Genomic DNA, 27,561 nt, shown 5'->3' with positions numbered 1-27,561 from the left:
ATGCGCCAACCCACGCGGCGGGATGTTCAAGCCGCATGCGCAATATTCGGGAGGGAGCGGAGCCCGTCCTTCGAAGGTTTGAGCATGCGCGGCGTCACGGTGGGTGGGGCACGCGAAGTGCCGTGATCAGATGGCTGCGCGCGCGCGCGCGCGGAGTCTGGCCGGCCTGAGGAAGACGGGCAAGTGGGGCGAGGGATTGTACACACATGCGCAGAGAAGGTGTCGAGCCGTTGGACTTGTCTCTCTGGGGTAGGGGAACGTGCGCGACTGGGCTGAGCTTTGCGAGTGCGCATGCCCGATGGTGCGCGGAGTCGGGGGGGGAGGAGGCTGTTGTGCGCAGGTGTGAGGCGGAAGGCGGGAAGTCTGGCACGAGATTGTCGATTTGAAAGATAACGGGCGGGCAACGTTTGACTGGGGGCGGGGACAGACCCTGGATAGAGACCCTGACTGAGGGAGGGGTGAGGAGTCAGAGATCAACTGGAGAGGGACCCCCAGACGGGGGGGAGGGGGGTCATACGTCAACTAGAGAGTTACTCCCACACTGGAGGGGGGGGGTGGCCAGATGTCATCTGGAGAGGAACCCCCAAACTGGAGGTCAGAGGTCAACTTGAAAGTGGCCCCACACTGGAGGTTCAGAAGTCAACTAGACAGGGGCCCCAAACTGGGGGTCAGAGACCAACTAGAGAGGGACCCCCAAATTAGGGGGGGGGGGTCATAGGTTAACTAGGACATTACTCCCAGACCCGGGGGGAGGGGGGGGTTGGTGAGAAGAACCCCAAACTGGAGGTCAGAGGTGAACTTGAAAGTGACCCCCCACACTGGAGGGTCAGAAGTCAACTAGACAGGGACCTCCAAACTGGGGGTCAGAGATCAGCTAGAGAGGGACCTCCAAACGGAGGGGTCATAGGTCAACTAGGAAGTTACTCCCAGACTGGGGTTGGGGGGGGGGGGGGTGTCAGACGTCATCTGGAGAGGAACCCCAAACTGGAGGTCAGAGGTCAACTCGAAAGTGACCCCCACATTGGAGGGTCAGAAATCAACTAGGCAGGGGCCCCAAACTGGGGGTCAGAGATCAACTCGAGTGGGACCCCCAAACTGGGAGTCAGAGGTCAACTAGAAAGTGACCCCCCCCACTGGAGGGTCAGAGGTCAGCTATAGAGGGACCCCACACTGGGGGATCAGAAATCAGTTGGAAAGGGATCCCATACAACATGGTTGGATGGGTGGGTGGGGGGAGGGGGGTTGCCAAAAATCATCTAGTGAGGCACCCACACTGATAGATGTCTGAAATCAACTAGACAGTGATCCCTCATCGGGTGGGTGGGTGGTGATCCACTAGAGACAGATGCTACACACCACGTATTTTCTTGAGATGTCTAATGAATCACCCCCATTTATTGGGGCTGTGGAGAAGTAGGGGAGATAACTAATAATTTGTTTGGATTCCATGCCCTATCTGTTTCATGCAAGAGAACACTTTGCATTTTAAGTTTTGAATTTTCAATGTGCTGAGTGCTCCCGGGTTCCATCTTCCCCGACCAACTCCAGATGTTACTCTGCTCTGTCACTTTCCCATTCAACACACATTTCCCTCTTTCTGGCCCTGTTGCTGGTCAGGAAGACGGACTCTGCATCCCTGCTCAACTGAGCCAATGTCTCAGCATTTACAACTCTGAAAGATTCAAAGGTCAACTAGAAAGCAATCCCATACATGCTGGTGCTCATGCCCCACAAGACATGCTTCCTCACATCCCATACTTCATATCTCCTCTATCCCCATATTCTTCTCTTCTCCCAAGCGATTAGCCAACTCTCTCCCCTACTCCTTCCCCACCTTAAAGCACATTGACATTTTTCATTGCGACCATTCCACATTCTCATGGCTCTCCAGTTGAAGATGTTACTCCTGGATTCCACTTACATTTCTCTCATCTTCAGGACCATTCTTCTGAAGCCGATTACACCACAGTACTATCTTCCCGCTCTTTAAGGAAGGAATCCACAAAGGTTGGCCTTTGGGGGACATTCTCAGGTGGTGAAAACTTTCTTTTGTACCTCATGCATCCCATCCTGTATTTCGCTTCTCAGCTCCAGGCTTGAGACTCTTTACGTTGGCGAAGCGCAGATCGCAATGATGTCACACGGTCCGGTGCAAAGCCATTGTGACACAGTCCCGTGTTGTCAAGGTACCCGCCATGTTTGTTGACGTCGTCCTGCTTCGCCCGCTTCCATGGTTACCCCGGTTACTGGACATTTACCGGTGTTTTGCCATTCTACCTGCCAACTGTCCACACAGTCAGCAGCTACTGAGGGTAAGTATTGCTTCCCCCCAACACCCCTTCCCACTCATGGCCTGGATTCCACACCCATGATAAACAAAGTTGATGTCAAGGTGGATGATCCCTTCATTCTTTTGAGGATATAGGAAGTTATTAGCACCAGTAAATCCCATCTCCGTTCCCCCAACGATTAATGAGGTGGAAAAGTCAGCGGACCGGTCCGCCGCACCAAAATATTGAATGTATTCAAGAGGCAACTGGATGTAGCACTTGGGGCGAATGGGATCAAAGGTTATGGGGAAAAAGCAGGATCAGGATCAGGGTATTGAGTTGGATGATCAGCCATGATCATAATCAATGGCGGAGCAGGTTCAAAGAGCCAAATGACCTCCTCCTGCTCCTATCTTCTATGTTTCTGTGACACCAAGGCAAAGATCTCAGTTGCCATGGTGGCTGAGGAGGTAGCCCTTGAAATTGGAACATTGCGACCTCCTGCCAAGAAAGTAGCTGTTGAAGTAACATAATCTGATGTTGAGGAAAGGGGGATTTATCTGTTCCAGCGAGTCCAGTTGAGCATTGGTGCGGGCCACATGAGATGCATAAGAACATAAGAAATAGGAGCAGGAGTAGGCCATCTAGCCCTTCGAGCCTGTCCTGCCATTCAATAAGATCGTGGCTGATCTGAAGTGGATCAGTTCCACTTTCCCACTTCCTCTCCATAACCCTTAATTCTCTTGTCTATCAGAAATCTATCTACCCGTGACTTAAATATATTCAACGAAGTAGCCTCCACCACTTCAACAGGCAGAGAATTCCAGAGATTCACCACCCTTTGAGTGAAGAAGTTCCTCCTCAACTCCGTTCTAAACACCCCCACCTCCTTATTTTGAGGCTGTGCCCTCTAGTTCTGTTTTCGTTTCTAAGCGGGAAGAATCTCTCTACCTCTACCCTATCTAGCCCCTTCGTTATCTTGTAAGTCTCTATAAGATCCCCCCTCAGACTTCTAAACTCTAACGAGTACAGACCCAGTCTATTCAATCTCTCTTTATAAGCTAACCGCCTCATCTCCGGTATCAGCCTGGAATTCTCTGCCCGTTGAAGTGGTGGAGGCTACCTCGCTAAATATTTTTAAGACGCGGGTTGATGGGTTTTTGATAAGAGAGGGGATTAAGGGTTATGGGGAGAGGGCGGGAATGTGGAACTGAGCCACGACAGATCAGCCATGATCTTATTGAATGGCGGGGCAGGCTCGAAGGACTAGTTGGCCTACTCCTGCTCCTATTTCTTATGTTCTTATGTTCTTATGAACCTTCTCTGTACTCCCTCCAAGGCCAACATATCCTTTCGCAAATAAGGGGACCAAAATTGCATACAGTACTCTAGCTGCGGCCTCACCAGTGCCCTGTACAGTTGCAGCAAGACCTCCCTACTTTTATATCCTATCCCCCTCGCTATGAAGGCCAGCATTCCATTCACCTTCTTGATCACCTGCTGCACCTGCAGACTGAGTTTTTGCGATTCGTGCACAAGGACCCCAGGTGCGTCTGCATAGTAGCATGCTGCAGCTTTTCACCCTTTAAATAATAATCCCTCCTACTATTATTTCTACCAAAGATGCTCGCAGAATCGGATTATAATTAGGGGAAAGATTTGCCACTCAAGTGGATAGAGCCGCGAAGAAGGCTTATAGTATGTCAGTGTTTATTAATAGGGGGCTTGTGCTTAAGAGCCGTAGGGTTATGCTGCAACTATACTGGACATTGGTGAGACCACATCTGGAATATTGTGTTCAGTTCTGGTCACTTCACTATAAGAAGGATGTGGAAGCATTGGAGAGAGTGCAGAGGAGATTTACCAGGATGCTGTCTGGTTTGGAAAGGTTGACGGAGCTGGGACTTTTCTCTTTGGAGCGGAGGAGGATGAGAGGTGACTTAATAGAGGTTTATAAGATGTTGAGAGGTGTTGATACAGTGGATGTGCAGAGACTATTTCCTCGGGTGGATGTAGCTGCTCCTAGAGGGCATAACTATAAGGTTCATGGTGGGAGACATAGGAGGGACGTCCAAGGTAGATTCTTCACACAGAGTGGTTGGGTGTGGAATGTGCTGTCTGCTGTGATAGTGGAGTCGGACACTTTAGGAACTTTCAAGCAGTTATTGGATAGACACATGGAGCACTCCAGAATTATAGGGAGTGGGATAGCTTGACCTTGGGATTGGACATAGCTCGGCACAACATTGAGGGCCGAAGGGCCTGTTCTGTGCTGTACCGTTCTATGTTCTATAATGACTTTTCAAGAGATAGCTTTTGACTCAGTGGGCTGGGTCGAAGATGCAAAGGGTTTTCAGGTGGCTTCATAAGTCTTTCAAAGTGTCGACCAACAAGGGTCAAGATTCAGGTGATTTAGAGAAGGGTTGCCCTGCAAGCGATGGTTCAGGGACTACCACCCTGCTGCACCCCCCGCCTCAAACCCAAGACACTCTCCACACGTGGAAAAGTGGGACAGTGTGAGGCCAGGGCAGATTGCTGAAGTGGCTGGGGCCAGACCCTGTCAGGATGGCCATCTCAACCACAGTGAACTTGCAAAAAGAGTTGTGGCTGCTTCTGATGTCCCTCAACATCCGCACAAAGTAGGGGAACTAGTCTTGGAGGGGGTCCCAATGAATTTGGAACCTGTGTGGTTGAGGACCCTTCCTCACTGACCCAACTGCCAATGCAAGTAAAATGGAGGAAAGGTGTCCACAGGTCAGGAAATCAAGCTACTAATGACAGACTGCGAGTTCCGAACTGGAGCCCAGGAAAGGGAAATCCTGATGGGAAAAGAGACAGCTAATCTGCAAAGGATGGACAAGGAATGGCCCTCAGGCACGGTCAAAGAGAATCTCACCAACACTACCTTAGTGCTGTCCTTTTGCAAGATGGACAGTGAGTACCCATTGGCAGGCACTCGTGCCAAAGACAGACAGTCTTGAAACAATTCCATTCATCAACTGCAGTCCTGGGGATGAATATCAGAACAGCTCAGCAGCCAGAAGATCGACAAGGTTCCGCAGTCATCTTCAATTTCTTTGACCACTGCTCTGTGCAGTTTGGGAGGACATAAGAACATAAGAACATAAGAAATAGGAGCAGGAGTAGGCCATCTAGCCCTTCGAGCCTGCCCCGCCATTCAATAAGATCATGGCTGATCTGTTGTGGCTCAGTTCCACTTTCCCGCCCTCTCCCCATAACCCTTAATCCCCTCTCTTATCAAGAACCCATCAACCCGCTTCTTAAAAATATTTAGCGAGGCAGCCTCCACCACTTCAACGGGCAGAGAATTCCAGAGATTCACCACCCTTTGAGTGAAGAAGTTCCTCCTCAACTCCGTTCTAAACCGCCTCCCCTTTATCTTGAGGCTGTGCCCCCTAGTCCTACTGTCTTTTTTGATCTGGTAACTACGCAAGCAACTGGGCCAAGAGCAATGGGAAGAATCAGACCACTAACTGGCACTAGAAAGGCTCAAACTCAACAGAAGAAAGCTTGCAAAGATCTTCTACTTTTAACATTTCATTCCGACAATTTATGGCGTTTGGATGAATATAACCAATCTTTCAGGGTACAGCAAATGCTTGGAGCATTTGGCATGACCGAGAGGTGGAGCTGGATAAAATGCCCAGTCAATTCATTTCAGGGAGCACAGCTTGAGGGAGAAATGTTGGCCAAGCCAACAACATGGCTGTACACTTGGAAGTTCTGAGATGAAATGTCACCCTTTTTTGCTTTGCCACTTGCCACAAGAGGCCTCCCCGCTTTGACTCTGGGAATCCAGCCCGCTCCTCCCTGTGCATTTCCGCCTCTCATTTGCCGCTCCAACTTGTCCATAGTTTCACAAAACATTTACAGCATTGAAGTCGACCATTCAACCCAACTAATCTGTGCTGGGATCTCTGCTGCATCTTCTGGTGGATTCGGTCCCCTGCCACTCACCCCTCCCCCACCCCGGCACTTCAATCTCTCAATGAAGCAACAGAGATCAGTCCTTCAAAAAAGGCTTCCTCAGGTAGGTGATTGGCAAAGCCAAAGTCGGGTTGCGGAGTTCAAAGCAACCACCAGTAAAGCACCTTAAACTTTCATTTGGACATTCAACTAGTGACGTATTTTTTATAATTGAAGTGCAGTCAAGAATATGGTCAGTGTGTTCACAGCAAGATTTCATGGACAGTGCACGTTCCCCGATGGGATCTGGTGGTCGTGTGTCCTGACAGATGGGATAAGATGGATGCCTGAGCATCACAGACAGAATGCATGGGTTTACAGCAAATGGATTGTCATTATTTACCACAAGCAGAATGGAATTTCAAAGCAAGGTTGGTGAGACCATACGGTGTACAACTTTTGGCACAGTGGTCAAAGCTGCTGCCTCACAGCGCCAGGGAGCTGAGTATAATTCTGGCCTTGGGTGGCTGTGGATTTGCGCTCTGCCCCGTATCTGTATGGGTTTCCTCCAGGTACTCCAGTTTCCTCCCACAGTCCAAAGATGTGCAGTTTAGTGGATTGATCATGTTAAATTGCCCCTTAGTGTCCAATGATGTGCAGATTAGGTGGATTGGCCAAGATAAATTGCCCCTTAGTGTCCAAAGATGTGCAGGTTAGCTGGTTTGGCCATGCAAAATTGCCCCTTAATGTTCAAAGATGTGTCGGTTAGGTGGATTGGTCATGGTAGTTGTACAAGGTTGTGGGGATAAGGTGGGTGGAGGCCTAGGTAAAAATGCTCTTTCGGAGAGTTGGTGCATATTCAATGAATGCCTTCTTCTGCACTGTAGTGATTCTATGAAATGTTTTAGTCTCCTTAGTGCAGGTTAGGTGGATTGGTCATGGGAATTTACCCCTTAGTGTCCGAAGATATGTAGGTTAGGGGGATTAGTGAGGTAAATATGAGGGGTCACCGGAAAAGAGCCTGGATGGAATCCTGTCGGACAGTCAGTGCAGACTCAAAGGGCTGAATGACCTCCTTCAGCAATGTAGTAATCCTATAATAAGTTTAAGTCCCCTTATTTAAGAATGGGTTTAATTGCACGAGAAGCAGTTCAGAGAATGTTCACTGGGGTGAGGAGGTTACCTTATAAGGGAAGATTGGGCCAGGATCCATCAGAAGAATGAAAGATAATCTGATTGCAACATATCAAATCCTGAGGGGACTGGACAGGGTAGATACTGAGAGGATGTTGTGTCTTGTGGGGGAAGATTAGAATTTTGGGGATACAGTTTATAATTAAGGAGGTCACACATTTTGGGACAGATGTGAGGAGAATTTACTCCCTTACTGGGTTGTGAATCAATGAAATTCGCTTTCTCCAGACTGGTGTGCTAGAGGCTAGGTGTTGAAAATGTTTAAGGCAGAAATAGATAATTTCTAAGGGAGACAATCATTATTGGGGGTGCAGACAGGAATTGTAAAGTTGAGACAAAAAATCAGATCAGGCGTGATGTTATTGAATGGTGTCACAGGCTCGATGGGCTGAATGGCCTACCCCTGCTCCTATATGTTGGACCATCACTGCTTGACTATTGTTCGGGCCTTGGACCAGAATCCCAAAGTACATTAGGAAACCAAAATAGATCCCAACAATTTTTCTATTTTGGCATAAATGTAAGGACAGGATGTTTCGCTCCAAGGTAATTCCACTGACAAATTTGAGATCTTTTATAGTGAAACAAATTGTACTCAGTAACAGTTTAAGTATAGTCTTAACATAACGAAGCAGCTTAACTCTTAATAGTTAAACTACAGTTAAAAAAATGAAAAGAAACAACTCCAGTTTCTAATTTATCACTCTTTCAGTTCCAAGTAAGCAACATTCTCTTACAGACTTAAAATTGCACTTTAAATACATACTCTAAATGCTTGTTATATTTCCGTCTATACTTCTGTCTACACTTTTTATTAGATAAATCCAGAAGCTTTGAGAGAGAGAGAATATTTCAGAGCCACTTGCAGGCCTCTGTCTTTGAACATACCCGTGTTCAAACCCAGAACTGAAAGCTGTTTTTCTATAACAAACCTATCCCTCCCATTAACTACATCATCACAGGACCCTGTCAATCAACCTAATCAAAAACCCCAGGGGGAAACTCCATCTATAAATAAAACTCCATTCACTCTCCCCTAAGTAAACACTACACGGCTGAAATGAATAATTATCCTGCTCTCCCAACATCTGAGCCGTATTCCTTCCAGACAAACCAACTGCTTGTGGAAAAAAGCTGAATTTTAAAATGTTCCCCTTAAGCAAAAATATAGCGACTACTATCTTCACACTACATCCATCATTTCTTGCTATAATTCTTGCTTCATTTTGCACAGCAGCTAATTAGAGACGACCTGACTGCGAGGATTCTCACTGGTGACAAATTGGAAGCCTTGCTGTTGGAGTGAGCTTGTCCTAGGGTGGCCACTGTCTGTACCAAACAAGTCAGGGAGGCAATTTCTTGATACGCAACAGGAACAATAGCACAAGATGGTGAGTATCCAACGAGTAGGTTCCTCATCCCTGAAATCATTCTCATGAATCTATTTTGCATACTCTCCCACTAAAGATTTCACATCTTTCCCAATGTGAAAAACCCAGAACTGGATACATTAGGAAACCAAAATAGATCCCAACAATTTTTCTATTTTGGCATAAATGTAAGGACAGCATGCTTCACTCCAAGGTAATTCCACTGACAAATTTGGGATCTTTTATAGTGAAACAAATTGTATTTAGTAGCAGTTTAAGTATAGCCTTAACATAACGAAGCAGCTTAACTCTTAATAGTTAAACTGCAGTTAAAAAAATGAAAAGAAACAACTCCAGTTTCTAACTTATCACTCTTTCAGTTCCAAATAAGCAACATTCTTTTACAGACTTAAAATTGCACTCTAAATACATACTCTAAATGTGTATGTATTTACATTTAGATCAACATCCCAGGCATTACCATTGACCAGATACTTAACTGGACCAGTTGTCTGATACTGTGGCTACCAGGGCAGATCAGAGGCTGGGAATCCTGCGGAGAGTAACTCTCTTCCTAAATCCACCAAGCCCCCCTCTCCCCCCACCACCCTCCCCCCCTTCCCAAAGCCTGCCCACTACCTACAAGGCACAAAACAGGAGTGTTCTGGAATACTCTCCACTCGCCTGGATGAGTGTGGCTCCAACAACACTTGAGAAACTCAAGACCATCCAGGACAAAGCAGCCCCATCACCACATTCACTCCCTCTGCACATAGCGGCAGCACTGTGTACCATCAACAAGATGCATTACAGAAACTCATCACACCCAAACCCCACAATGTCTAGTGCCTAGAAGGACAAGGGCAACAGACATATGGGGACATTGCCATCTGGAAGTTCCCCCCACCACACACACACACACACACACACACACACACACACACACACACATACCATCCTAACATGGAAATATATCAGCCATGTCTTCACGGTCACTGGGTCAAAATCCTGCAACACCCTCCCTAACAGCATTGTGGGTGTACCTACATTACATGTAACTCCAACAGCTCATGGTGACAATTCACCTTCTGAAGGGGCATTTAAGGATGGGCAATAATTGCTGGCCAAGTCAGCAATGCCCACATCCCAAGATTGATTTAAATAAGAATCTGAGGGCAAGGAGGCACAGAAGGGGGAGGAGCCTCACCTGAATAGGTGGCCAGAAGGATTGACATTGAGAATGTGATTCTTAGTAGTGAGGAGGAGAATGAGAGGATATAAGTCTTTGGATTAGTTTGAGACACCGCGAGTGAGGGAGCGGGGCACCAATAAAATCTCTTCCCCAGAAAGCAGTGAAGGCTGGGACATTGAAGTTATTTGAGATTGATTGCTAGGTTGATTCCAGAGTTGAGAGGGTTGGCTTATGAGGAGAGAGTGAATAGACTGGGGCTGTACTCATTGGAATTCAGAAGAATGATGGGAAATCTTATAGAAACATATAAGATTATGAAGGGAATAGTTAAGATAGAAGCAGGGAAGTTGTTTCTACTGGCTGGTGAAACTAGAACCAGGGGGCATGGCCTCTTAAATGTCGGTACAGATTCAATGGGTCGAGGGGCCTCTTCTGCCTTGTAAGATTCTATAATTCTGTGGCAGAGCCAAATAAGGGAGGGAATCAACAGATAATTTCATACGGAGGGGAGGGGTGGGGAGGGGGGTACACACCATGCGTGATAGTCAGCGAGTGGCCATTTCTCAACCCCACACCCACCGCTCCCCCCACCCACCCACACACACACACACCCCACACACATTCGTCTCATTTCCACCCTCCCACTTACCTGCTAAAGCACTGCCCACCACAATCGTGTCAATAACTGAACGTTCTCTCCACTGTAGCGGGAATGTCTTTCGCTCCACATTGGCCAAGCTGGTGTGCAGATTGGCAATGCTTGCTGGGAGCTGTATTGCTTGGAGCACCGAATTAAACCAGATGGGAAAATGCGTACTTACAAGAACTCCAGAGGGGTTGATGCCTCCTTCAACACCTTCTTCAGTGAGACGGGGGCGGGTAAACACATTCCCCGAGCGGTGTTTGTAGATCTGGAGCCCACTGTGATCGGTAAGATTTTCTTGTCAATGGCTGTCGCTAAATTCTTTGCATTATGATATGGCAGGCTGTGCAAATCCAAAAAGGAAACATGAACAAGATAACGCAATGATTTTGCAATAGGTATGAACATAGAATCATAGAAAATAGGAGCAGGAGAAGGCCCTTCAAGTCTGCTCTGCCATTCATTATGATCATGGCTGATCATCCAACTCAATAGCCTGATCCCACCCTTCTCCCCATATCCTTTGGTCCTGTTCGCCCCAAGAGCTATATCTAACTGATTCTGATTCTTGTTTTGGCTTCAACTACTTTCTGTGGTAGCAAATTCCACAGGCTGACTTGATCTCGGTGAAGAAATTTCTCCCCAGTGTAGGCCTACATGCCCTACCCTGTATCCTCAGATTGTGACCTCTGATTCTGGACACTCTCACTATTGGGAAGATACTTCCTGCATGTAGCCTGTCTGATCCTGTTTGTTTAGATTTTTATGAGATTGCTCCCTCGTTCTTCTGAACTCCAGAGAATACAATCATAACTGACTCAATCTATCCTCATACATCAGTCCCACCCTCCCAGTGATCAGTCTGGTAAATCTTCTCTGCACTCCATTTAGATCAAGAATATCCGTCCTCAAAGAGAGACCAAAATGGGACACAATATCCCAGGTGCAGCCTCACCAAGGCCCTATACAATTATACAATCAAATAGGCCCTATTCATACTCGAATCCTCTCAGTATGAAGGCTAACATACCATTTGTCTTTTTTTACTGCCTGTTGCACCTGCATGCTTACCTTCAGTAAATGGTGTACAAGGCCACCCAGGTAAAGATCTTTATACTAATTTATGACCATTCAGATAATAATCTGCCTTCCCATTTTGCTACCAAAGTGGATAACCTCGCATTTTTCCAAATTGAACTGTATCTGCCATTCATTTGCCCACTCACTCAACTTGTCCAAATCATACTGAAGCATCTCTGCACCCTCTTCACAGCTCACCATCTCACCCAGCTTTGTGTCATCAACAAACTGGGATATATTACTTATAGTTCCCCCATCTAAGTCATTACTATATATCCTGAGTAATTGGGGTCCTGGTACCAATCCCTGTGCTACCCACAGAAGTCACTGCCTACCATTTAAAAAAGACTTGGTTTTTGCTACTCTTTGTAGTCTCACAACACCAGGTTAAAGTCCAACAGGTTTATTTGGTAGCACGAGCTTTCAGAGCACTGCCCCTTCATCAGTTGATTGTCCTGATGAAGGGACAGTGCTCCGAAAGCTCGTGCTGCCAAATAAACCTGTTGGACTTTAACCTGGTATTGTGAGACCACTTACTGTGCCAACCCCAGTCCAACACCGGCAACTCCACATCATTCCTACTCTTTGTTTGCTGTCTGCCACAAGTTTTCTATCCATCCCAATACACTACCCCCAATCCCATGCACTTTAATTTTACGTGCTAATCTCTTGTGTGGGAATTTGCTGTCAGCCTTCTGGAAGGCCAAATAAATGAAATATTTGATAAGAAGATATCTTAAGCCAGGAGAAAGAATTGCAAACCACTTGTGAAGATTTCACAAACTAAATTTAAACATTTATTAAAAAAGGAAAATAAAAAACTTCAAGACACAAGATTACATTCATGTAGTTAACAATACTTCTACAAACGTTTCCTAAATTTTTAACATTTAGTTTACATAGAGCTAAAAATCCCTTCCAATAAACAGTTTTCATAGATTTTAATCTAGAAAATTCCAATAATAGTGTCACATGTCTGCTTTTGCCATTGGTGAAATCTTACACAAGCTTTCCCCCTTTTCTCTCTTTCAATACCGAGACAAGACTTGTATCAAAACCTTGCAAACCCAAAAATTTCTCTCTGAGGGTGACAGTAGCAGCTTATTCATGGTCTTGCTTCAAGCTCACACTAGCCAACAGTCTTCCACCCTCTTTAAATACGTATTTCCTCTTTCATTTTTAGTTCTATTGTTCTACATTCATGTGAGGAGAGACTAAGTCAGTTAGGATTGTGTTCATTCGCATTTAGTGGGCAGCATGATGGCACTGTGGTTAGCACTGTGGCCTCACAGTGCCAGGGACCTGGGTTTGATGCCAGACTTGGGTCACTGTCTGAGTTGAGTTTGCATGTTCTCCCCATGTCTGCATGGGTCTCCTCCCACAGCCTGAAAGACATGCTGGTTAGGGTGCATTGACCTGAACAGGCATCAGAGTGTGGTGACTAGGGGAATTTCATTGCAGTGTAAAGTAAGACTTACTTGTGACTAATAAATAAATAAACTTTAGATGAATAAGAGGGGATCTCATATAAAATTTAAAATTTCTAATGGGATTAGACAGAGTAGATTCAGAAAGAATATTCCCGATGGTGGGGGAGTCCAGAACTAGTTTGGGGATAAAGGATAAACCTTTTAGGACTGAGCTGAGGAGAAATTTCTTCACCCAGAGGGTGGTGAAAGTAGTTGAGCCAAAACATTGTGTGATTTCAGGAATAAATTAGAGATAACTCTTGGGGCTAAAGGGATCAGATATATGGGGGAAAGTGGCATCAGGATATTGAATTTGATGATTAGCCATGATCATAATGAATGGCGGAGCAGACTCGAAGAGCCAAATAGCCTACTCCTGCTTCTAGTTTCTATGTTTCTCTTCCCTTAGCATTACCCTTTCTCAGGATTTACAGGTCTTTCATGTTATGTTGTTATATTTATGTTCCAAAATCAATGCACGTTACATTGAAATACTATCGTTAAATTCAAGTCACTTCCCTCATCTTCCTAATGTAAATTTCCATTCATTCTCCATCTAGTATACTCTATGCCATCCACTTCCAACTACTTGCCTTTACCACAAGCTCTTTGATGTTCTGAACTCTGCAGTTTAATTAAGTTATTCACAGTAGGAGAGGCAGTGGCATCATTACAGTTTTACGGATTTTTAAGAATTCATGTTACATCATCGGCCATGGCGAGATTTCAACCCAGATCCCCAGAGCATTACTGTTAGGTCCATGCATTCATTTGAAGAGAGGACAGCACTGGTACCAGCTTCCTTTTATTGCAAAGAACTTAAAGAATGAACATGATAGAATCAAGAAAAGCAAACTAACCAAAGTGAACACTAAAACCAAAATATATTTCAACCTTTATCTCATTATTAGAAGTGTTTTTCCCCACGCTGTCTCCAACCTTTATCTTGTTATTGGAAATGCTTTTCGCATGTTGTCTCCATCTAGAAAAACAATCCTCACAGCTGCTGTTATGGGAAACTGTTGTTTGCCTGCGCTGTGTACCCTTCAAGAATGCCGTTAATTTTTAGCCAACCCATCATGCCTTCTGATTTGACATGGAGTCAAGTTTGCTACATTTGGTCAGTTTAGCAGAGTTAGTTAACCCTTGCAGTCTAGCATTTAAATGTAATTAGGCAGAAATACCTTAAAATGAAGTCTTTGCTGAGACTGAAACCCACAGGGCTAAGCATACACAGGATCCCACAATTACCCGGGTCTTTGGATTACTAGTCCAGTGACATAGAAACACATTAGCCACTGTCTGGCTGGAGACCTTTCTCCTCACCTCAGTCCTAAATACTACTACTCTGCCATCACTTCCCCTCAGGGCCTTTAGGGACAATAGATTCAAGTTCACCATTACTGAAACTATTTTATCAATTCTAGAATGTCCTCATTGAATTTAAATTCATAGAATCATAGCATCTACAGTGCAGAAGAAGGCCATTCAGCCTATTGGGTCTGCACTGACCATAATCCCACCCCGGCCCTTCCTCCATGCATTTATCCTAGCTAGTCCCCCTGACACAAGGGGGCAATTTTAGCATGACCAATCCATTTTGGATTGCCGGAGGAAACTAGAGCAGCTGGAGGAAACCCACGCAGACACAGGGAGAATGTGCAAACTCCATAAGTGACCCAAGCCGAGAATCGGACCCGGGTCTCTGGCGCTGTGAGGCAGTGCTGGCCCCATGGGTCTGAGTTTACAGACCCTCCAGAACACAACTTCTTACTGACTCCCTATGCTGATGGTTCAAGACATGTAAGAGTGGATGAGTGTGGGCAGCACAGTGGTTAGCTCTGCTGCCTCACAGCTCCAGCAATCTGGGTTCGATTCCTGGCTTGGGTCACTGTCTGTGTAGAGTTTGCACATTCTCCCCGTGTCTGCGTGGGTTTCCTCCAGGTGTTCCCGTTTCCTCCCATAGTCTAAAGACATGCGGGTTAGGTGCATTGGCCATACTAAATTACCCTTAGTGTCCTGGGATGCGGAGGTTTGAGGGAGTAGTGGGGTAAATATGGGGTGACGGGGACAGGCTAAGGTGGGATTGTTGTCGGTGCAGACTTGACGGGCTGAATGGCCTCCTGCATTATAGAGTTTCTATGATTTCTATGAGCTAGTGAACTACCCTTTTGTGATTGAAAGCTCTGCGGGTGGAGTTGCTTTGGGTCAAGATCATTCCCTTCAAATCTTATCCTCTGCAAGGGCAGCTGAAATTATACACAGCACCTTTAAAGTGGCTAGGAAGTTACTCAGGCCCCTCCAGAGGAGTGGGAAACAAACGTGACCCCTAAGACACATAAAGAGATATTGTGACAAATGTTTGAAAAGCTTGGTTGAAGACAGCAGGTTCAAGGAAAGTCTGAAAGGAAGAGAAAGCAGGAGAGAGAGAGACAGAGAGGTTTAGGGAGGGAGTTCCAGAGCTTAGGGCCCCCCAATCAGCTGAAGGCATGGCCTCCAATGTTGGAGTGATGGGAATCGAAGGATGCGGGAAATGCCAGATTTGGAGAAGCGCACAGATCTCGGAGGGTTGTAGGATGTTTCAGAGATAGGGAATGTTTTAGCAGCTGGAAGAGGTTACACAAATAGGGTTGTAAGGGCTGGAGGATGCTACAGAGATAGAAAGTGTTGTAGGGACTGGAGGATGTTATCGAGATAGGAAGTGTTGTAGGAACTGAAGAGGATTACAGAGATAGGGAAGGACGTAGGGGCTGGAGAGGGTTACAGAGATAGGGAGCATTTAAGGCATTGGAGGAAGTTACAAAGGTAGGAAGGGTTGTAAGGGCTGGAGGAGGTTACAAAGTTAGGGAGAGTTGTAGAGGCTGGTGGAAGTTACAGAAATAGGGAGAGTTGTAGGGGCTGGAGAAGGTTACAGAGATAGGGAGGGGTCAGGGTTGTAGGGCTTGGAGGAGGTTACAGAGATAGGGAGGATTGTAGGGGCTGGAGGAGATTACACCAGAGATAGGGAGGGTTGTAGAGGGTGGAGAGGGTTACATAGATTGGGTGGGAGGGAGGGAGGGTTGTAGGGGCTGGAGGAGGTTACAGAGATAGGGAGGAGGAGGGTTGTAGGGGTTGGAGGAGGTTACAGAGATAGGGAGGGTTGGAGGGGCTAGAGATTACAGAGATAGGGAGAGTTGTGGGAGCTAGCATTAACTGAGACCAGGAGCAGGTGGGTCATCTTGCAAGGAAAAGACAGACAGATGACACTTGTACCCGGTGGAACCTCGAGGATTTAAGAGACAACTTAATTATAACCTTGAAGATCCTGTGAGGATTTTGACAGGGTGGATATGGAGAGAATGTTTCCTCTTGTCAGTGATCTATAACTGGGTGTTATTGTTAAAATAAGATGGTCTGCCATTGAAGACAGAGACAATCAGAACTTATTTTCCTCTCAGAGGGTGGCAACTCTCTGGAACTCTCTTCCTCAGAAGGTGGGGGGGAGCTTTGAATATAACTAAGGCAGCGGGAGATAGATTATTGATTAGCAAAGGGGAAAGTTGAAAGGTTATTGGGACAGGGGTGGAGGTCGACGGGAATGTAGGGTTGTGGTTACAATCAGATCAGCCATGTTCTTACCGAACAGCAGCGCAGGCTCAAGGAGACCAAGTGACCTAGTGCCTACTCCCTAATTAGTACGTACGCATGTTCTTACGACTGGAAGTTGGCCAGTTAACACTGACAGGGAAGCAGAACTAGTGTGAATTTGGACACAGGGTGGCAGAGGTTTGAACCCAATGTTGACCAATGAGTGAGGCACTCCGTTAATGACTGTCTATCCCTTGCCCTGTCCCCCAGATGAGGTCCGCACTGGCACCTACCGGCAGCTCTTTCATCCTGAGCAGCTGATCACTGGCAAAGAGGATGCGGCGAATAACTACGCACGGGGCCACTGCTCCATCGGCAAGGAGATGGTGGACCTGGTCCTGGATCGCATACGCAAGGTGGTAGGTCACTCGTGAAAAATAAATCGGTGGCGGTGCCTTCTACATACAGTTTCTCCCCTCAAAGTGGTGCACCCCTCATCCTGTGTGAACCTGGCTGGTGAGCACCGATGGTCTACCTAACTTGTCACTGAAGCAAGAGTAGACACGATGACTCTGTATTTCATTCTGATTTCAGGGGAGATTGGGTGTTCTTTAAGAGGAATTTGAATGGCATTATTAAAGTTTCATGCCTGACACTTGTCTCACTCCCTCTACCTCTTTTTCTGCTTGCCCAGATGCCAACCTGATCAGTTTGCAATAACAGGGCACCATTACTTTGATAAAACACCCCTTCCCAAGCCACCTCACACAAGAGTTATGCAATAGTGCTTGACACAGTTGTGTAACCAGATGTTAGAACGTGTGGCGAGAATATTCGATCGATGAGGTTGATTTTATAAAGCCCCTTAATGAGAGAGGAGAAAAAGATTTACGGAGGAAATTCCAGAGTTTAGAACTCAGGCAGCTGAAGGCACGGCTGCCAATTCAGAAACAGTGGCCTAATTATCCCTGTTACACAGGAACAGGAGGAGGCCATCCAGCCCTTCATGAGCCGATTACACAGGAATAGGAGGAGGCCATTCAGCCCTTCTCTCGAGTCTGTTGCACAGGAACAGGGGAAGGCCATTCAGTCCCTCTCGAGCCTGTTACATAGGAATTGAGTGGGGGGGGGCATTTAGCCCCTCTCAAAGCTGTTGTATAGGAACATAAGAAAACCCATTCAGCACCCTCTCGAACCTGTCACACAGGAACAGAGGGAGGACCATTCAACTCTAGAAGAGCCTTTTTCACCATTCAGCCAGATCACTTCTGATCTGTATCTTTACTCCATCCACCTGCGTCAGTTCCAGCACCTTTAATTGCCTCCCCCTCCCCACTCACCCCCCCCTTTTGCCCAACAGAAATTGATTAATCTCGGGTTTAATATCTCCAATCGATTCCCTCTCCAGCATTGGCAGTTCCAGATTTCCTCTTCCCTTCGTACGAGGAAGTAGTTCCTAAAGTCACCCCTGAAGGGACCTGGCTCTCATTTTGAAGATTGTGCTTCCCCTGTTTTAGACTCTTCCTGCCCCCAACTTCCCCACCAGAGGAAACAGTTTCCCTCCGTCGATCATGTCAAATTGTTTAATCATCTCAAACCACCCTCCCTGGCCAAGAACTCGATCAAGGAGAAAATAGCGAGGCATCTTGAGGAGAATTGTTTGGTAGAGCAGACGCAGTACAGTTTCGTTAAGGGGAAGTCGTGTCTGACGAATTTATTGGAGTTCTATGAGGATGTGTCTAGGGCGGTGGATAGAAGAGAGCCGGTGGATGTGGTGTTTCTTGATTTTCAGAAGGCGTTTGACAAGGTGCCTCACAAGAGGTTATTGCAGAAGGTAAGGGGGCATGGAGTTGGGGGTAGGGTGTTAGCGTGGATAGAGGATTGGCTGTCAAATAGGAGGCAGAGAGTGGGGGTCAGTGGGTGCTATTCGGATTGGCCATTGGTGACTAGTGGAGTGCCCCAGGGATCGGTGCTGGGGCCTCAGCTATTTACCATTTATATAGATGATCTGGAGGAGGGAACCGAGTGTATGGTGTCGAAATTTGCTGATGACACCAAGACTGGTGGAACGGCAAATTGTGCGGAGGGTGTGGAGAGTCTGCAGAAGGATCTAGATAGGCTGGGCGAATGGGCCAGGAACTGGCAAATGGAATTTAATGTTGGCAAATGTGAGGTTGTCCACTTTGGTAGGAATAATGGTAGGAAGGACTATTACTTACGTGGTGAAAAACTGCAGCATGCTACGGTGCAGAGGGACCTCGGGGTCCTTGTGCATGAGTCACAAAAACCCAGCCTGCAGGTGCAGCAGGTGGTCAGGAAGGCAAATGGGATGCTGGCCTTCATAGCGAGGGGGATTGAATATAAAAGTAGGGAGGTCTTGCTGCAGCTGTATAGGGCACTGGTGAGGCCGCAGCTGGAGTACTGTGTGCAGTTTTGGGCGCCGCACTTACGCAAGGATATTTTGGCCTTGGAGGGAGTGCAGAGGAGGTTTACTAGGCTGATTCCGGAGTTGAGGGGTTGGACTATGAGGAGAGGCTGAATAAACTAGGCTTGTACTCGTTAGAGTTTAGAAGAATGAGGGGAGATCTCATTGAGACGTATAAGATGATGAATGGGATGGATAGGATAGAGGTGGAGAGGCTCTTCCCGCTCAGAAAGGACAGTAGGACTAGAGGCCACAGCCTCAAGATAAAGGGGGGGCGGTTTAGAATGGAGTTGAGGAGGAACTTCTTCACTTCAAAGGGTGGTGAATCTCTGGAATTCTCCGCCTGTTGAAGTGGTGGAGGCTACCTCGCTAAATATTTTTAAGACGCGGGTTGATAGGTTTTTGATAAGAGAGGGGATTAAGGGTTATGGGGAGAGGGCGGGAATGTGGAACTGAGACACGACAGATCAGCCATGATCTTATTGAATGGCGGGGCAGGCTCGAGGGGCTAGATGGCCTACTCCTGCTCCTATTTCTTATGTTCTTATGTTCTTATCAGATTGCCCCCTTAATCTTGAGAGAACACAAGTCTGATCTGTGCAACCCTTTCCTCGTAGTTGAGCCCTTCTCAGCCCTGTTGTTCTTTCCCTGACAGGCTGAAGAGTGCACCGGGCTGCAAGGTTTCCTCATCTTCCACAGCTTTGGGGGTGGCACGGGCTCAGGCTTCACCTCCCTCCTGATGGAGAGCCTCTCTGTCGACTACGGCAAGAAAACCAAGATAGAGTTTTCAGTTTACCCAGCTCCTCAGATCTCCACCGCTGTGGTCGAGCCCTACAACGCCGTGCTGGTCACCCACTGCACCCTCGAGCACTCTGACTGCGCCTTCTTGGTGGACAACGAGGCCATCTACAACATCTGCCGGCGCAACCTCGAGATCGAGCAGCCCAGTTACACCAACCTCAACCGGCTGGTGGCGCAGGTGGTGTCCTCCATCACCGCCTCACTGCGCTTCGAGGGCGTCCTGAACGTGGACCTGACAGAGTTCCAGACCAACCTGGTGCCCTACCCGCGCATCCACTTCCCACTGGTGACCTACGCCCCCCTGATACCCAAAGGGGTGCAGTACAACAACCATCACAGCACGACAAAGATCGCCAACGCCTGCTTCCAGATGGACAACCAGTTGGTGAAGTGTGACCCCCACCATGGCAAGTATATGGCGTGCTGCATGCTGTACCGTGGAGATGTGTCGGCCAAGGAGGTGAATTCTGTCATCACCACCATTAAGAGAAAGAACACCGTCAATTTTGTGGATTGGTGCCCGACTGGATTCAAGGTAGGTCATCTCTGAGGAGAGAAGCTATTTCTGTAGGGAGGTGGAGAATCAGAGGGCACAGACTGAAAGGTAAAGCGTAGAATCCCTACAGTGCAGAACAAAGAAAATTACAGCGCAGAAACAGACCCTTTGGCTCTCTGCACTGACCATGCTGCCTTACTGAACTAAAACCCCCTACCCTTCCGGGGACCATATCTCTCTATTCCCATCCTATTTATGTCTTTGTCAAGACGCCCCTTAAAAGTCACTACCGTATCCGCTTCCACAACCTTCCCCAGCAATGAGTTCCAGGCACCCACTACTCTGTGTAAAAATCTACCCCGTACATTTCTTTTAAACCTTGCCCCTCGCACCTTAAACTTGTGCCCCCTAGTAATTGACTCTTCCACCAAGAAGGCCATTCAGCCCATTGGGTCTGCACCGACACTCTGACACAGAGTATCTTACCCAGGCCCTCTCCCCCACTCTGTCCCCGGAACCCCGCACATTTACCGTAGCTAATCTACACATCTTTGGACACTAAGAGGCAATATAGCATGCCCAATCCACCTAACCTGCACATCTTTGGACACTAAGGGGCAATTTAGCGTGGCCAATCCACCTAACCTGCACATCTTTGGACACTAAGGGACAATTTAGAATGGCTAATCAACCAAACCTGCTTATCTTTGGACTGTGGGTGGAAACCAGAGCACCTGGAGGAAACCCACGCAGAGACGGGGAGAATGTGCAAACTCCACAGAGTGAGGGACAATTTTTTCACACAGAGGGAGATAGTACTAAAGGCGAGTACAGTTTTATTTTTTATAACGCGTTTAGACAGTTACATGGGTAAGAGGGTATAGAGGGATATAGGCCAAATGCGGGCAATTGGGATTAACTTAGGAGTTTTAAAAAAAGGTGACATAGACAAGTTGGGCCTGAGGGCCTGTTTGCATGCTCCGGATGCTCCAGTTTACTCCCACAGTCCGAAAGAGGTGCATTGGCCATGCTAAATTCTCCCTTAGTGTACCCGAACTGGTGCAGGAGTAGGAAATTTTCACAGTAACTTCATTGCAGTATTGTCAGCCTAGTTGTGACACTAATAAATAAACTTAAACTTGAAAACAAAAATGCACAGGTTAGATGGCCATGCTAAATTGTCCCTTAGTGTTCAAAGAGCTGTAGGCTAGCTGAATTAGTCATGGGAAATGTGTGGGATTATGAGAATAGGATTGGGGGGGTGGGCAGGGGGAGCGGGTTGGTGGGGAGACCTGGGTAAGACACTGTGACAGAGAGTCATACAGACTTGATTGTCCAAATAGTCACTTCTGTACTGTAGGCATTCTATGATTCCATAAACTGAATGTCCTGTTTGAGTCATTTCCACGGGGACAGTTAAGAGTCGACCACACTGATGTTATTGTGGAGCATCTGGAGTCACAGGTAGGCCAGACCAGGGTAAGGATGGCAGATTTCCTCTTCCCTAAAGGGGTCATTAGAGAACCAAATGGAATTTTATGGAAATCCAGCAGCTTCTGGCTCACAGTTATTCAGACTACATTTTAGTTACCTATTTATGTAATTAATCAAATTGAAATTCTACCCACCGCACCCCACCAGTCACAGTGAGATATGAATTCACATCTTTGAATTATTTACCCAGCCTCCTGAGCTCCCCATCCTGCCTCTTGAGGATGTAGTAATGCCCTGAGTACAGGATATCCTTTGGCTCAGTCTCTCATGGTTACACATTCTAGTGGGTACAGGTTACCCTGGGTACAGGATGCCATGGGTACATGATTTTCTGGATAGTTTCTCTGGAGTACAATAAACCTTGTGTACAACATATCCTCAATACAGGTTCACTGGGGTAATTCCCTAGGGAATTTTCACAGCATGGAAACAAGCCCTTCAGCCCAACTTGTCGATGCTGCCCTTTTTTCTAAGATAACCCGTAAACTAATCCCAATTGCCCGCATTTGGCCCATATCCCTCTATACCCATCGTAGCCATGTAACTATCTAAATGCTTTTTAAAAGACAAAATTGTACCCACCTGTACTACTAACTCTGGCAGCTCATTCCAGACACTCACCATCCTTTATGTGAAAAAATTGCCCCTCTGGACACTTTTGTATCTCTCCCCTCTCACCTTAAACCTATGCCCTCTCCCTGGGCATAGGACTCCCCTGCCTTTGGGAAAAGATATTGACTATCTAGCTGATCTGTGCCCTTCATTATTTTATAGACCTCTATAAGATCACCCCTCAGCCTCCTAGTCTCAGTCTATCCAGCCTCTTCTTATAACTCAATTCATCAAGTCCCGTTAGCACCCTAGTAAATCTTTTCTGCACTCCTCTAGTTTAATAATATTCTTTCTAATAATAGGGTGACCAGAATGGCACACAGTATTCCAAGTGTGGCTTTACTAATGTCTTGTGTTCAACAAAATGTCCCAACTCCTGTATTCAGTGCTCTGACTGATGAAGCCAAACATGTCGAATGCCTTCTTCACCACCCTGTCTACTTGTGACTCTACTCTCAAGAAGCTATGAACATTTACCCCTAGATTTCTTTGTCCTGTAACTCTCCCCAGTGCCCTACCATTAACTGAGTAAGTCCTGCCCTGGTTCAATCAACCAAAATGCATCACCTTGCATTTGTCTAAATTAAACTCCATCTGCCATTTGTTAGCCCACTGGCCCAATTGATCAAGGTCCCATTTCAATTGGAGATAACTTTCTTCACTGTCCACTATGCCACCAATCTAAGTGTCATCTGCAAACTTACTAACCATGCTTCCTATATTCTCATCCAGATCATTAACGTAAATGACAAATAACAGTAGACCCAGCACAGATCCCTGAGGCACACCGCTGGTCACAGGCCTCCAGTTTGAAAAGCAACTCTCTACAGCCACCCTCTGGCTTCTGTCAAGAAGCCAATTTTGTATCCATTTAGATACCTCACCCTGAGTCCTGTGAGATTTTACCTTATGCAACAACCTATCATGTGGTACCTTGTCAAAGGCCTTGCTAAAGTCCATGCAGACATCAACTGCACTGCCTTCAGCTACCATCTTGGTTACCCCTTCAAAAAACTCAATCAAATTTGTGAGGCATGATTTTCCACTCACAAAGCCATGCTGATGTCCCTAATCAGTCCTTGCATCTCTAAATGCTAGTAAGTCCTGTCTCTCAAAATACCTCCCAACAATTTATGCACCACAGATGCGAGGCTCACTGGCCTGTAGTTCCCAGATTTTTCCCTGCAGCCCTTTTTAAACAAAGGCACAACATTTGCCACTCTCCAATCTTCAGGCACCTCACCCATGACAATCGATGATTCAAATATCTCAGCTAGGGGACTTGCAATTTCCTCCCTAACCTCCCACAACGTCCTGGGATACATTTCATCAGGAGCCAGATTTATCTATCTTGGTGCGCTTTAAGACTTCCAGCACTTCCTTCTCTGTAATGTGTACACTCCTCAAGACATCACTATTTATTTCCCCAAGTTCCCTAACATCCAGGTTTTTTTCAACAGTAAATACTGATGAGAAATATTCATTTAGGATTTCACCCCCTCTTATGGATCCGTACATAGATGCCCTTGTTATTCCTTAAGAGGCCCTACTCCCTTCCTTATTATTCTTTTGCCCTTTATGTATTTGTAGAAGCTCTTTGGATTCTCCTTTACTTTATCTGCCAAAATAATCTCATTTCCCTTTTTGACCTCCCAATTTCTCTCTCAATTCTACTCCTACACTCTGTATGCTCTTCAAGGGATTCACTTGATCCCAGCTGCTACGCATGTCATGTCCCTCTTTCTTCTTCTTGACCAGGGCCTCAATATCCCAAGTCATCCAGGGTTCTCTACTTCTGCCAGCCTTACCCTTCACTCTAAGAGAATTGTCTTTACTCTGAATCCTGGTTAACACACTTTTGAAAGTATGCCACTTACTAGACTTCCCCAATTAACTTTTGAAAGTTCCTGCCTGATACCATCAAAATTGGCCTTGCCCCAATTTAAAATTTTAACTTTTGGGCCAGACCTATCATTCTCCATAGCTATCTTACAGTATTAATGTAAGCTTACTTGTGACACTATTAGCTTTAAACCCTGATCATAGCCAATTACTGAATGGGCTGTAGGAATAGTTGGAATAGATTTGATTGAGGTGGTATGATGATTAGCACTGCTGCCTCACAGTGCCAGGTACCCAGATTCAATTCCAGCCTCAGGTGATTTGTGGAGTTTGCACGTTCTCCCCATGTCTGTGTGGGTTTCTTCTGGTGCTCCGGTTTCCGCCCGCAGTCCAAAGATGTACAGGTTGGTTGATTGACACTAAGGGGCAAGTTAGCATGACCAATCAGATTAGTAGGGTAAATACATGGGGTAACTGGAATAGGGCCAGGGTTGGATTGCTGTCAGTGCAGACTTGATGGGCTGAATGGCCTTCTTCTGTACTGTAGGAATTCTATGATTCCTGGATACAGGACGACACCCTGGGTACAAGGTCACTAGAATAGAGAATACCCCAAATACAGGTTCACTGGGATACACAATACCATGGGTACAAGCTCACTGGGTTACAGGATACCCTAGGTACAGGTTCACTAGCGTAAAGGATACCATGGATACAGGGTCACTGGTGTACAGGTTAATGGGTATAGACTCACTGGGGTACAGGATATCATGGGTACAGGTTCACTGAGATACAGGTTAACATTGGTTCAGGTTCACTGGTGTACAGGATACAATGGGTACAGGTTCACTGGTGTACAGGTTAATGGGTACATGTACTGGATACTATTGATACAGGTTCACTGGGGTACAAGATACCATGGGTACAAGAAACCATGAGTACAGGGTCACTGCGGTACAGGTTAATGAATACTGACTCATTGTGGTACAGGATATAAAGGGGAACAGGTTCACCAGAGTACAGGATACCATGAATATAGGTTCACTGGGGTACAGATTAATGGGTACAGGGTCACGAGGGTGCAGGATACCACGAATACAGGTTCACTGGTGTACATGTTAATGGGTACAGGTTCACTGGTGTACATGTTAATGGGTACAGGGCCAGTGGGGTACAGGATACCATGGGTACAGGGTCACTGGGGTACAGACCTGCGAGAATGCGCTCTGACGAGTACAGACTAGGAGAGAGAGCGTGACTGAGATAAGCGATAGAGACAGCTCTGAACCTTGTGTGTGCAACGGCCAAACCTCATGCCATTGCTCCTTCCTGCAGATTGGCATCAACCACCAGCCCCGACAGTGGTACCAGGGGGCGATCTGCCCAGGGTGCCTCGGCCATCTGCACGCTGAGCAACACCACTGCCATTGCTGGGGCCTGGACCCGCCTGAACGTCAAGTTTGACAAGATGTACGCCAAACGGGCCTTCGTGCACTGGTACGTGGGGGAGGGGCTGGAGGAAGGGGAGTTCCAGGATGCTCGGGAGAACATGGCCTCGCTCGAGAGGGATTATGAGGAAGTGGGCATGGATTCCAGCTACCTGGATATTATGTCAGAGGAGTAAGGTAACAGTCAGCCACCCACCATCACCACGAACAATGTGAAAGAATCATTTAAAATAACCACAGAGATATTATCGAGCTGCCTGCAAATCAGTTCCTGAGATGTGGGATCTGAGACACAAGGAACTCAATCCCAGGAATATGTCAACCCTCCCCTTCCAGCACCCCTCACCATGCCTGAAAGCATCACCCGGTCAAGCAATGTTACTACCTTTGAAGGGCAGCCTCTGTTGTGAACGTAGAAGAGGGCAGGTGGCCCAGTTTCTGCACAGCAAGATCCCACAAGGAGCAAGAAGACAACTGAGTGCATTTTTTGTTCATTGGTGTTGGTTATGTGTGTGTGTGTATGTATGGGGAGAGGTGGTGGGGGGAGGAGGTTGGCATTTAATATTGAGCCCAATAGACACCAACTTTGCCACCCTCCCTCCATGTAATTCTGATAGTAGCCAGGAGCAGGGACAGAAAGGGTGGGATTAGCCACGCTTAACCTGAAAGACAGCCCCTCTTGATGTGTTGCAGCACTGGGGACCCATGCTCCGAGGGGACGAGATTTCCTCGCAGCCTGAAGAATCTCCGGAGAGCACGGCACGGTACATTGCACACATCCGAAAAGGGGGAATAACGGGAAAAGGGGGAATAACGGGAAAAGGGGGAATAACGGAAAAGGGGGAATAACGGGAAAAGGGGGAATAACGGGAAAAGGGGGAATAACGGGAAAAGGGGGAATAACGGGAAAAGGGATTGCAGTTCCTTCACAAGTGTCTAGGTCGAATATCCTTCCCATCACCACCCCCACCCCCCCCAACACAATCAACACCAGTTAAACAGATTACCCAGTCACTGTCTTCATTGCAGTCTGTGGAGCTTACTGTGCACAAATTGGCTGCCCCTTTGCCCCTCCCTGACAACAGTGACTGCACTTCAAGAAGTGTTTTATTTGCTGTTAAATGCTTTGGGATATCTGGAGATACTGGCAGGTGCTATACAAATGCAACTCTATTGGCTTTGCATTGTTCAATTACCGATGTTTGCACATTTTACACATGTTGTCATTTTAAAGTTCATGTGTGTTGATAAACTGTTTGTCGAAGAAGAGTGTGCATGTGTGTTCTTCTTAAAACACTGCCCGCGCTTTACTTCCTTCGATTACCTGCTACAGCAGGGCGTAACACAAGAACCTCAATAAAAGCAAATTACTGCAGATGCTGGAATCTGAAACCAGAAGAGAAAATGTTGGAAAAATCTCGGAGCGTCTGAAAGGAGAGAAAAGAGCTGATGTTTCGATTCCAGATGACCCTTTGTCAAAGCTAAAAGGCATAGAAAGTGGGAGATATTTATACTGCAGGGGAAGGAATGAAAGATGAGTCAATACCTTCAGAAACCAGGGGAAAAGACTGCTAATAGCTATCCACAGAGAGAATAAAAAGCATAAATGGCCAAACAGCAGAGAAGCTGTAAGCTGTGCCAGATGAAGATGTTGGGAGAGTGGGGAGAATGGGACAGAGGCAGAATGTAGAAAGGGGGTAACGGGGGGGCGGGGGTTTAGAAAGGGGTAAC

General features: G+C 46.7%; 1 pseudogene; it reads left to right on the top strand.

Annotated features, from left to right (window-relative positions):
* LOC145338578 (tubulin alpha-1C chain-like) lies at positions 1-26,059 on the top strand (annotated as a pseudogene).
* Positions 26,060-27,561: the final 1,502 nt, after the last annotated feature.

This window comes from Carcharhinus amblyrhynchos, unplaced genomic scaffold, assembly GCF_965287045.1.
Source record: "Carcharhinus amblyrhynchos unplaced genomic scaffold, sCarAmb.v2.hapA chromosome_102, whole genome shotgun sequence".
Classification (NCBI taxonomy): domain Eukaryota; kingdom Metazoa; phylum Chordata; class Chondrichthyes; order Carcharhiniformes; family Carcharhinidae; genus Carcharhinus; species Carcharhinus amblyrhynchos.
The sequence above is the reverse complement of the archived record's forward strand: the minus strand, read 5'-3'. Positions and strand labels throughout refer to the sequence as shown.